Source organism: Tachysurus vachellii, chromosome 5, assembly GCF_030014155.1.
Source record: "Tachysurus vachellii isolate PV-2020 chromosome 5, HZAU_Pvac_v1, whole genome shotgun sequence".
NCBI lineage: Eukaryota > Metazoa > Chordata > Actinopteri > Siluriformes > Bagridae > Tachysurus > Tachysurus vachellii.
The window spans coordinates 28,983,868-28,997,580 of record NC_083464.1 but is presented as its reverse complement, the minus strand read 5'-3'; the positions used below and the strand labels follow the sequence as shown (position 1 = coordinate 28,997,580).

General features: G+C 45.5%; 1 pseudogene; it reads left to right on the top strand.

Moving 5' to 3' along the window:
• Positions 1–2,422: 2,422 nt before the first annotated feature.
• LOC132846070 (RNA-binding protein 25-like) lies at positions 2,423–12,633 on the top strand (annotated as a pseudogene).
• The last annotated feature ends 1,080 nt before the right edge of the window (positions 12,634–13,713 follow it).

Here is a 13,713-nt window from a genome sequence, read left to right as displayed (position 1 = left end):
TTGATGTTCAGCGGAGAGTGGTCACTCTGTGCTCTTCTGAAGTCCACAACCATCTCTTTAGTTTTATCAACATTCAGAGAAAGGTTGTTGGCTCTACACCAGGCAGTTAGTTGTTGCACCTTCTCCCTGTATGCTGACTCGTCGTTCTTGTTGATGAGACCCACCACGGCCGTGTCATTGGCGAACTTGATAATATGATTCGATCTGTGCGTTGCTGCACAGTCGTGAGTCAGCAGAGTGAACAGCAGTGGACTGAGCACGCAGCCTTGAGGAGCTCCAGTGTTCAGTGTGGTGGTGCTGGAGATGCTGTTCCCGATCCGGACTGACTGAGGTCTCCCAGTCAGGAAGTCCAGGATCCAGTTGCAGAGGGAGGTGTTTAGTCCCAGCAGGCTCAGCTTCCCAATCAGGTGCTGAGGGATGATTGTATTGAATGCTGAACTAAAGTCTATGAACAGCATTTGTACATAAGTGTCTTTATTGTCCAGGTGGGTGAGGGCTAAGTGGAGGGCTGTGGTAATGGCATCGTCTGCGGAGCGTTTTGGACGATACGCAAACTGTAGGGGGTCCAGTGAGGGTGGTAGCTGGGTCTTGATGTGCCTCATGACAAGCTTCTCGAAGCACTTCATAACTATGGGTGTGAGTGCAACGGGATGATAGTCATTGAGGCAGGACACTGTAGACTTCTTTGGGACAGGAACGATGGTGGTAGTTTTGAGGCATGTAGGAACAACGGCGCTGCTCAGGGCTCACTCGAGCTCACGAATGAATAATTGTGCGTTATAAATTGTCGTCGCATATCGTTCCCAAGAAATGATGTTTGATGAATAAACTGATGTGTGCTTGAACTGAGTGCTGGATTCTGATTGGTTGTCAGGTTTTGAGTAGTTTTCTATAACAGCAGCTCTGATAGTAGTGCAGCTACACATCACTGTTTCCATATTAACAGCACATTTAAATAAAAGGGGTGTAACCTTAGCCATAGTGAGGTTTAGCTTCTGTATCTGTGGAAGGAGTCTCCAGTGTTAGCGGTAAAGCTTTAGGAGCTTTCAGACAGATGATTTAAAGCTGCTAGAACGTGAGCGAAAAGAGAAAATGGCACCATAAACAGATATAAAATGCACAACGTAACGTTCTCTGATAAACAGCTCGATATTTCACTAATCCTTCACTACAGATAAACACCTACGTAAACCTGCACTCACTGTTTATGTGGTTGGGTGATTAGCGAGCTGAAGACTGACTCCACGCCAATTTCTGATTAATTAGCTGTGCAGCAGAAACAGCAGTTAGTCCTCAGTAATTGCTGCACTTGTGTCACTTTGCGCACAGTCGAATAACCTCCACGTGTTCATGAGTCTGTAAATTCACAGGATCTCTCTCTCTTTCTCATTAAGGTCCTGTGTAGAGTTAAATCACTCATACTCCACTTTCCAATTAGTGCCTTTCATGTCTTGTTACGAAACCGATGTAAAATATAGCGACTTTTGACACACACGCTGATACCAAACCACAGAATGGTTATCATTATAATGTCAACATTATTAGTGTTCTTCAAACTCGTCATGAAAGTTATGAAGTCCATCAGCAAAAGATCATTTATTGGGCTGGGCTACACATGAGCTCAGCTGTCAATAAATAATCTCTGGAGGTCAAGCTAGCTAACATGGTTACATTCCATTCTGACGCAAGCAACAAACCAACTAATGTTTTGCTGTCCTAATTTGCATAATCATGCATATTCATGATTATATAGAACTTATTCATAGAACTTATTGTTCTAAATTGTTAAGATTTAAATCTGTATGGTCAGGAATAATTCGAGTTAGAGTTAAAGAGTTTTTAACACGCTGCTTAAACCTGACGTGACTGCATTTTATCCGAGCCGTTACATCCCTTTTTCTTTTCCCTTTAATTGGCTCGGGCGATTTTTGAATATTTAATGAGCTAATTAAAAATTCACACGTGCTGATGTGACAACGAGGTGACGCTTCTCACGTGTCAAAGAGACGAAACGGAGAAGTGGCTCTCAGGCTCTAAGAACATTTCCTTCCTAATAACGCTGCTTCTCTCTCAGACGGCTCTAATATCTAATCATGAATATTTCAAACAGTAAAAAAGTTAAAAACCTTCAGGGTTCTTTGGTGTCACTTGTGCAGAAACCTGACCAGAGTTTTTAAGAACACGTCATCGTCCAGTACAGTTCTATTTTATTTATATGACGCTAATGAACATCACCACAATGTGGCTTGACAGAAATCCAGATATCAATGAGTCCAGTGACGGTGCTGTACGTTACGACCTCCTGACTCCTGACTCACATATGCCATGGAAACATCAAAAGCCTCACAGAAGCCTTCAGATCCATCACCTGGATCTCTCCATATTTCATCTCTGACATGGCGATGTGAGAGATGAGAGTGTTATGGCACTTGCAGGAGAGCACATTTCCACCCCGGAGGCTGTTCCAACTCGTCTGAGGGGTGAGAGAGAGAGAGAGAGAGAGAGAGAGAGAGAGAGAGAAACATCACTGAGAGGAAGCTTCAGGCTGCTCAAGATCTGAACATCAACCACAAACGCTTCAGATCTGAGATTTCTTTTCTACTAGCTGAATGTACCTAGAAATGGATAAAAAAAATCATTGCCAATGCTTTTATTGTAAAATAAAGAGAAGTAAAGGAATTATGGAAATACTTTATGGAGTGCAGGTTGGTATAAACCCCGCCTCTTCCAAACCCCGCCTCCTAAAGTGCTTGCACTCAGGACTTGAAATTGTAACTCATTGTACTAAATAAAGTTAGGAGTTAAACACATTTATGTCCTCTCAAAGATTCAAGTAAAATCTCAATTAGAATCAACAGTCAGTTACAGAACTAAATGTACTGTACAGCAGTGACGTCTGGGGTCTTCTGTTAAATCTGCTGAACACAAGACAAGCCCTGAATGTAGAGTTGTGTAAGAGCATCCTGAGGGTTCAGAGTTACACCATACCACACACACACCACACACCTCACGCCTCACACCACACACACCACACACCACACACACACCACATACCACACACCTCACGCCTCACACACACCACACACCTCATGCCTCACACCACACACCTCACGCTTCACACACCTCACGCCTCACACTTCACACACCTCACGCCTCACACCACACACACACCACACACCTCACGCTTCACACACCTCACGCCTCACACACCTCACGCCTCACGCTTCACACACCTCACGCCTCACACCACACCACACACCTCACGCTTCACACACCTCACGCCTCACACACCTCACGCCTCACGCTTCACACACCTCACGCCTCACACCACACACACCACACACCTCACGCCTCACACCACACACACACCACACACCTCACGCTTCACACACCTCACGCCTCACACCACACACACACCACACACCACACACACACCTCACGCCTCACACACACCACATACCTCATGCCTCACACCACACACCTCACGCTTCACACACCTCACGCCTCACGCCTCACACCACACACACACCACACACCTCACGCTTCACACACCTCGCGCCTCACACACCTCACGCCTCACGCTTCACACACCTCACGCCTCACACCACACACACACCACACACCTCACGCCTCACACCACACACACACCACACGCTTCACACACCTCACGCCTCACACCACACACACAACACACACCTCACGCTTCACACACCTCGCGCCTCACACCACACACACAACACACACTTCACACACCTCACGCCTCACACCACACACACACCACACACCTCACGCCTCACACACCACACCACACGCCTCACACCACACACACCTCACGCCTCACACAGCACACACCTCACGCTTCACACACCACTCCTCACGCCTCACACCACACACACACCACACACCTCACGCCTCACACCACACACACACCACACACCTCACGCCTCACACCACACACACACCACACACACACCACACACCTCACGCCTCACACACACCACACACCTCATGCCTCACACCACACACCTCACGCTTCACACACCTCACGCCTCACACACCTCACGCCTCACGCTTCACACACCTCACGCCTCACACCACACACACACCACACACCTCACGCTTCACACACCTCACGCCTCACACACCTCACGCCTCACGCTTCACACACCTCACGCCTCACACCACACACACCACACACCTCACGCCTCACACCACACACACACCACACACCTCACGCTTCACACACCTCACGCCTCACACCACACACACACCACACACCACACACACACCTCACGCCTCACACACACCACACACCTCATGCCTCACACCACACACCTCACGCTTCACACACCTCACGCCTCACACTTCACACACCTCACGCCTCACACCACACACACACCACACACCTCACGCTTCACACACCTCACGCCTCACACACCTCACGCCTCACACACCTCACGCCTCACACCACACACACACCACACACCTCACGCCTCACACCACACACACACCACACACCTCACGCTTCACACACCTCACGCCTCACACCACACACACAACACACACCTCACGCTTCACACACCTCGCGCCTCACACCACACACACAACACACACTTCACACACCTCACGCCTCACACCACACACACACCACACACCTCACGCCTCACACACCACACCACACGCCTCACACCACACACACCTCACGCCTCACACAGCACACACCTCACGCTTCACACACCACTCCTCACGCCTCACACCACACACACACCACACACCTCACGCCTCACACCACACACACACCACACACCTCACGCTTCACACACCTCACGCCTCACACCACACACACACCACACACACACCACACACCTCACGCCTCACACACACCACACACCTCATGCCTCACACCACACACCTCACGCTTCACACACCTCACGCCTCACACTTCACACACCTCACGCCTCACACCACACACACACCACACACCTCACGCTTCACACACCTCACGCCTCACACACCTCACGCCTCACACCACACACACACCACACACCTCACGCCTCACACCACACACACACCACACACCTCACGCTTCACACACCTCACGCCTCACACCACACACACAACACACACCTCACGCTTCACACACCTCGCGCCTCACACCACACACACAACACACACTTCACACACCTCACACCACACACACACCACACACCTCACGCCTCACACACCACACGCCTCACACCACACACACCTCACGCCTCACACACCACACACCTCACGCTTCACACACCACTCCTCACGCCTCACACCACACACAACACACACCTCACGCCACACACACACCACACACCTCACGCTTCACACACCTCACGCTTCACACACCTCATGCCTCACACCACACACAGACCACACACCTCACGCTTCACACACCTCACGCCTCACACCACACACAGACCACACACCTCACGCTTCACACACCTCACGCCTCACACCACACACAGACCACACACCTCACGCTTCACACACCTCACGCCTCACACCACACACACCACACACCTCACGCTTCACACACCTCACGCCTCACACCACACACAGACCACACACCTCACGCCTCACACCACACACACACACCTCACGCCTCACACACCACACCACACCTCCCACCACACACCTCACACACACACCTCACAGACCTCCCACACACACATAACACCACACCTCCCACCACACACACACCACACACCTCACAGACCTCCCACCACACACACACCACACCGCACACATCACACAAACCTCCCACCACACACACCAAACCTCACACAACACCACACACACCTCACACCACACATACCACACCACACCTCACACATCACCCACCTCACCTCACACACCTTACACCCCACGCCTCACACCACACAACTCATGCCACACACTTCATGCCTCATACACCTCACACGCCACACCTCATGCCTCACACCACACACCTCAAACCACCTCACACTACACCCCCACACCTTACCACATGCAGGGCAGAATTAGGTCAATAGCCACCATTAATCCACTGCGAATAGAGCCATAAAATTTTGGAAACATCTAAAACTCAGCAGAAAAAGAGAGGGAGAAAGAGACAGAGAGAGAGAGAAAGAAAAAAGGGCGATAACAGTCTGTCGCTTGGTGTAAAGATCAGCGAGACGGCTCAGTCTGTGTTCTGTGTCACTTCACATCACTCGTCACAGGTGACGTCTCTGAGGAAAGATGAAGCAAAGCTTCCCTCTCTCCCTCTCTCTCTCTCTCTCTCTCTCACTCTCTCTCTCTCCCTCTCTCTCTCTCTGTGTAAATGGCAGTACAGAGTGTGAGTGTTCATGGAGACTGCAGTCATGATGAAGGATTCAGACACGTGGAAGAGATCAGATCCCTGAGGAGCAGATCAGACTGAGCGTCAGGCTCGGGCTCCACACACACACATCACACACAGACACACACACCACACACACATCACACACACCACACACACATCACACTCACCACACACAACTCACACACACAAAATACATCACAAAAAACACATATTACACACACAAAAAACACAACACACACATCACACACACAACACACACACCTCAGAATAAAAAATAATTCATGAATTTAAAAATAAGATTTTTTTTCTTCATCAGATGGTTTTCAGTGTTCTTTAAACATTTGTTTTGGGTGTTAAAAAATGAGCAAGAGCAAATAAAAAAAGGATTATAGTGAGCGTTAAACTTAGGTCTCAGCCACAACCACAACTCAACATGTTTCATCTGACTTTCAGACAAGTTTCCAGTGTCTTAATTTGTGTAAAGTTCACAGGAAGTCAGCAGGAGTGTTATGAGTTTGTAAATGAAGGTGAAAAGCTGCACCATGCGAGCTGTAGAGATGTGAAGAACAAGTGCAGAAAAAATGCACAATTGTGTGAATTTGAAGAAAAAATAAAAAGATACCAATAAATAAATAAATAAATAAATAAACCCCTTGTGCTGATCTCAAACCACTGACCAAATACTTTTTAGGAATTTTCTGAATATCAAATTTAAATGTGGTTTCTGATCATATTCCTTGTTTCTTGCTTTGTTTATCAACAAACAGAAAGCTATTAAAAAAAAACAAAACAAAGAAAGAAAGAAAAGAAAAAAGTTTATAAAGTTATCAAAAGAAAATGTATTTTTGGGAAATAAATCCCACATGCAGCTCCAACTCTCAGACTGGGAGCTGAGGGGAAGATGTGAACTGGTTTCAGGGTTTTACCTTACGATGGAATCCTCCCCTGCTCTTCCACCTCCTCCTCCTCCTCCTCCTCCTCCTCCTCCTCCTCACTGTGGAGAGACTCAGAATGAACCCCAGAGCTCACTGGCGATCATTAAACATTCTCTTTTAACAAAAGACGCAGAGATGTGAAGCTTTCCTTCCGACATCTGTAAATTATTTAAATAAAATTTCAGCACTGAAGAGCGGAGGGCTGGAAATTGTGGAAACGTAGGACGCAGATAAAGAAAATAAAAGTTTGCAAACCTAAGGGGTTTAGACGCAGAGCAACGACAAGACGGAGTCACGAGTTTCCCCAAAACAGACTGAGAGATCAGTGAAGATCATATGGAAAAGAAAATCCTGAAGAAAAGATAAAGGGCAGAGGAACCAAAAGAAGAAAAGAAGTGATGTGGAGACGAAGACAAGTTTAAACACCAGCACAAGAGACTTCATCAGAGCTGACAAACACACTGCCTCGACTCGACTCCACTCAAATCCAGGACAGGAAAAATAACACTGCGCTGTTCAGCAGAAATGCTGAGGAGAAATTTACAGGAAGAAAAAAACATCAACTCAACTTCAATTCAGAGAATTAACAAGAATAGATACCACACACCCGCGCGCGCACACACACACACACACACACACACACACATACACACACACATGCGCACACACACACACATATACACACACACACACACACACACACACACACACATTAAATATCAAAAGTTGGCTCAAAACAATCAAATGAAAAGTCAATTAAAGTTGAAATAAAAAAATCAATCACGTTAATTATAAAAAAAGAGAAAGGACAAAATTTAAACAGAGTTTAAAGTTTAATTAGCTGTCAAAAAAAATCTAATCAAATCAAAAGATGTCAAAAAGTAAAGAAAAAGTTTTGAATTATGTAAAATTCACAGTTGAACCAAATACTAAAAACATTAAGACCTCTGAGGCAGAAACAGCGTTCAGATTTGAGCTGAGTTCAGTGCTCAGAGTCAGTGTCTGAGTCAATATACTGTGTATGTGTCAGTATAAGAGTCAGAGTCAGTGTCTGATTCAATATACTGAGTATGTGTCAGTATAAGAGTCAGAGTCAGTGTCTGATTCAATATACTGAGTATGTGTCAGTATAAGAGTCAGAGTCAGTGTCTGATTCAATATACTGAGTATGTGTCAGTATAAGAGTCAGAGTCAGTGTCTGAGTCAATATACTGTGTATGTGTCAGTATAAGAGTCAGAGTCAGTGTCTGATTCAATATACTGAGTATGTGTCAGTATAAGAGTCAGAGTCAGTGTCTGAGTCAATATACTGTGTATCTGTCAGTATAAGAGTCAGAGTCAGTGTCTGAGTCAATATGCTGAGTATGTGTCAGTATAAGAGTCAGAGTCAGTGTCTGATTCAATATACTGAGTATGTGTCAGTATAAGAGTCAGAGTCAGTGTCTGAGTCAATATACTGTGTATCTGTCAGTATAAGAGTCAGAGTCAGTGTCTGAGTCAATATACTGTGTATGTGTCAGTATAAGAGTCAGAGTCAGTGTCTGAGTCAATATACTGTGTATCTGTCAGTATAAGAGTCAGAGTCAGTGTCTGAGTCAATATACTGTGTATGTGTCAGTATAAGAGTCAAAGTCAGTGTCTGAGTCAATATACTGTGTATGTGTCAGTATAAGAGTCAGAGTCAGTGTCTGAGTCAATATGCTGAGTATGTGTCAGTATAAGAGTCAGAGTCAGTGTCTGATTCAATATACTGAGTATGTGTCAGTATAAGAGTCAGAGTCAGTGTCTGATTCAATATACTGAGTATGTGTCAGTATAAGAGTCAGAGTCAGTGTCTGAGTCAATATACTGTGTATGTGTCAGTATAAGAGTCAGAGTCAGTGTCTGATTCAATATACTGAGTATGTGTCAGTATAAGAGTCAGAGTCAGTGTCTGAGTCAATATACTGTGTATCTGTCAGTATAAGAGTCAGAGTCAGTGTCTGAGTCAATATGCTGAGTATGTGTCAGTATAAGAGTCAGAGTCAGTGTCTGATTCAATATACTGAGTATGTGTCAGTATAAGAGTCAGAGTCAGTGTCTGAGTCAATATACTGTGAATCTGTCAGTATAAGAGTCAGAGTCAGTGTCTGAGTCAATATACTGTGTATGTGTCAGTATAAGAGTCAGAGTCAGTGTCTGAGTCAATATACTGTGTATCTGTCAGTATAAGAGTCAGAGTCAGTGTCTGAGTCAATATACTGTGTATGTGTCAGTATAAGAGTCAAAGTCAGTGTCTGAGTCAATATACTGTGTATGTGTCAGTATAAGAGTCAGAGTCAGTGTCTGAGTCAATATGCTGAGTATGTGTCAGTATAAGAGTCAGAGTCTGATTCAATATACTGAGTATGTGTCAGTATAAGAGTTAGAGTCAGTGTCTGAGTCAATATACTGAGTATGTGTCAGTATAAGAGTCAGAGTCAGTGTCTGAGTCAATATACTGAGTATGTGTCAGTATAAGAGTCAGAGTCAGTGTCTGAGTCAATATACTGAGTATGTGTCAGTATAAGAGTCAGAGTCTGATTCAATATACTGAGTATTTGTCAGTATAAGAGTCAGTGTCTGATTCAATATACTGAGTATGTGTCAGTATAAGAGTCAGAGTCAGTGTCTGAGTCAATATACGGTGTATGTGTCAGTATAAGAGTCAGTGCTTGAGTCAATATACTGAGTATGTGTCAGTATAAGAGACAGAGTCAGTGTCTGAGTTGATATACTGAGTGTGTCAGTATAAGAGTCAGAGTCTGAGTCAATATACTGAGTATGTGTCAGTATAAGAGTCAGAGTCAGTGTCTGAGTCAATATGCTGAGTATGTGTCAGTATAAGAGTCAGAGTCAGTGTCTGATTCAATATACTGAGTATGTGTCAGTATAAGAGTCAGAGTCAGTGTCTGAGTCAATATGCTGAGTATGTGTCAGTATAAGAGTCAGAGTCAGTGTCTGAGTCAATATATTGAGTATGTGTCAGTATAAGAGTCAGAGTCAGTGTCTGAGTCAATATACCGAGTATAAGAGTGTGTTATTTATGTGTCTGTATTATAAACATGTCTTATATGTGTGTGTGTGTGTGTGTGTGTGGGCTCGTCTTTCCTCCTGAGAGCGAGTGTTTTTCATCTCTGCTTTATGTAAGATGTAAAGTGCAGAGAGGGAGGGAGGGAGGGAGGGAGGGAGAGAGAGAGAGCACTCTCTACTAGACCTTTGAGGTCAATACATTCATTATTTATCTTATCTCTTCCTCTCCCTCTCCCTCTCCTTCTCTCTCTCTCTCTCTCTCTCTCTCTCTCTCTCTCTCTCTCTCTCTCTCTCTCTCTCCCTCTCTCTCACACACACACACACACACACCCTGTAGATATCACTGAACAATAGCAAAACCCTACACTCGTTTATCAGCCCCACGTATACTCAGAACCCTTGGTGCAAAAGAATTGTCTATATCTGTGAAAATCGGCAGCACTGAGCTATTCTTCTTCTTTTTATTATTATTATTATTATTATTATTATTATTATTATTATTATTATTATTATTATCATGAGGATTGTGGGATATTCAGCAGTCACTCCTGGAGGAAAGTGTGTGTGTGTAGTAAAGATACAAGTGTCTATATCTTCTACATTACATAGTAACACTGCATCCATTTCATTGTTGGATGTGAGGAAAACAAAGGGGTGCCAATACTTTTTTGAATAAATGATGTTTGAATTGTAAATATTATTGTCACATTATTGACTTCCGCATTTTGTGAACTTTTGCTCATTGGGGTCCAAGCACCAAATGTGTGTGTGTGTGTGTGTGTGTGTGTGTGTGTGTGTGTGTGTGTGTGTGTGTGTGCTTTGTTTGTTTGTTTCTTGCTTCATCCAGTAAAAGTTGAATAGGGGTCCAAGCACCAAGTTATTTTATTCCTCTTTCACGAGATTATTTTGCCCAACAGATAGCAGATGTATGTAACGATGTCCTGGCAACTCTGGAGATCTTCATCGTTTTCCAGTGTGATGTGTGGAAAAATGAGCAAATAGGAAAATAAAGCAAATATGTGAATCTGACATTCTCCAATTCCAGCTATCAAAGTGTGGCGCAGGGGATTAGTGTGAGTTTAGGCAGTGATGAGGATTAGTGAAGGTAGAAACTCAGAGCAGACAGACTGATGTAGCAGCGGGGCCAGTTTGTTAAACACGAGGACAGGGTTTATTTCTGAGGGTCAGTCAGAGAGAGAGAGAGAGAGAGAGAGAGAGAGAGAGAGAGAGAGAGAGAGAGAGAGAGAGAGAGAGAGAGAGAGAGAGAGAGAGAGAGAGAGAGGGAGAGAGAAGGAGAGAGAGAGAGAGAGAGAGAGAGAGAGAGAGAGAGAGAGAGAGAGAGAGAGAGAAGGAGAGAGAAGGAGAGAGAGAGAGAGAGAGAGAGAGAGAGAGAGAGAGAGAGAGAGAGAGAGAGAGAGAGAGAGAGAGAGAGAGAGAGAGAGAGAGAGAGAGAGAGAGAGAGAGAGAGAGAGAGAGAGAGAGAGAGAGAGAGAGAGAGAGAGAGAGAGAGAGAGAGAGAGAGAGAGAGAGAGAGAGAGAGAGAGAGAGAGAGGGAGAGGGAGAGGGAGAGAGAGAGAGAGAGAGAGGGAGAGAGAAGGAGAGAGAGAGAGAGAGAGAGAGAGAGAGAGAGAGAGAGAGAGAGAGAGAGAGAGAGAGAGAGAGAAGGAGAGAGAGAGAGAGAGAGAGAGAGAGAGAGAGAGAGAGAGAGAGAGAGAGAGAGAGAGAGAGAGAGAGAGAGAGAGAGAGAGAGAGAAGGAGAGAGAGAGAGAGAGAGAGAGAGAGAGAGAGAGAGAGAGAGAGAGAGAGAGAGAGAGAGAGAGAGAGAGGGAGAGAGAGAGAGAGAGAGAGAGAGAGAGAGAGAGAGAGAGAGAGAGAGAGAGAGAGAGAGAGAGAGAAGGAGAGAGAGGTAGAGAGAAGGAGAGAGAGAGAGAGAGAGAAGGAGAGAGAGAGAGAGAGAGAGAGAGAGAAGGAGAGAGAGAGAGAGAGAGAGAGAGAGAGAGAGAGAGAGAGAGAGAGAAGGAGAGAGAGAGAGAAAGAGAGGGAGAGAGAAGGAGAGAGAGAGAGAGCGAGAGAGAGAGAGAGAGAGAGAGAGAGAGGGAGAGAGAAGGAGAGAGAGAGAGAGAGAGAGAGAGAGAGAGAGAGAGGGAGAGAGAAGGAGAGAGAGAGAGAGAGAGAGAAGGAGAGAGAGAGGGAGATAGAAGGAGAGAGAGAGAGAGAGAGAGAGAGAGAGAGAGAGAGAGAGAGAGAGAGAGAGAGAGAGAGAGAGAAGGAGAGAGAGAGAGAGAGGAGTAAATTGACTGGCAGAAAGGTCACTTTCAGGGGTCGGCCATCAGCACTATTGAAAATGTCACTGAAATGAGATGGACAGTTTCTATTCAGAGGCACGGAGCAAAGGCGCAGACACTCGTTGCCTTAAAGTCAAATTTAATTGCCGAAATCCCACAAGTAAATAAAAAGGTGACATTTCATGCCTTGTCCGGGTTCGAATGCTAAATCAGCCGCTGGCCTCAAATGTCAAGGTGGAATAATTTGAGCTGCTTTTCTCGACTTCAAGTTTCCCTTTTGGCCCGAGAAATCACAAAGGTCAAAGCGTGCGTTTGACTCGGCGCTCAGCTCGTGTGGCGAATTGAGCGATCACAAATACGGAGTCCTGTGGAACTTGTTGAAACACGTAAACGAAGGTTTAATCAGCTGAGATGAGAAAACGAGCGACACTGAGCGAGGACGAGGATGAGCAGAGAGGTAGAGACGCAGAGAGCTTTCTGATTGGCTGATGACGTCACCAGACACTTAGCACGGCTGGAAATCCTCTAACAATAAACGAGCTTGACCATCTCCGTCTTTGCTGTGCTAGTGTGCTGCTAACTTACACACCTGATTCATGAGGCATTAACATTCAACACCGTAAAAGTAAAAATCAACAAGAAAAAATAAAGAAACTGTGATAGATTCATAAATGAGTTACATAAGTACATTTTAAAAAATCAAGAAAGATAAAAGTACAAAAATTAAATTTTATTTCTGTAAGATAAAAATACAGGATGGAAAAAAAAGCCAAAAAAGCACTGCCACTGGAGACTCCTAGCAGAAACATCTCCATAATACTTTTTACCCGTTTATGTGAAGCGTCTTTATGAGCAAATCTCTAGAATTATCTCTAGAAAGAATTGTATCAGTATCCTGCGTTCCATGACTCTGCCCCATGAATCACCTCTTCCTCTGGGATCCCCTCTCCCCCTGGGATCACCTCTCCCCCTGGGATCACCCCTTCCCCTGGGATCACCTCTCCCCCTGGGATCTCCTCTCCCCCTGGGATCACCCCTTCCCCTGGGATCACCCCTTCCCCTGGGATCACCTCTCCCCCTGGGATCA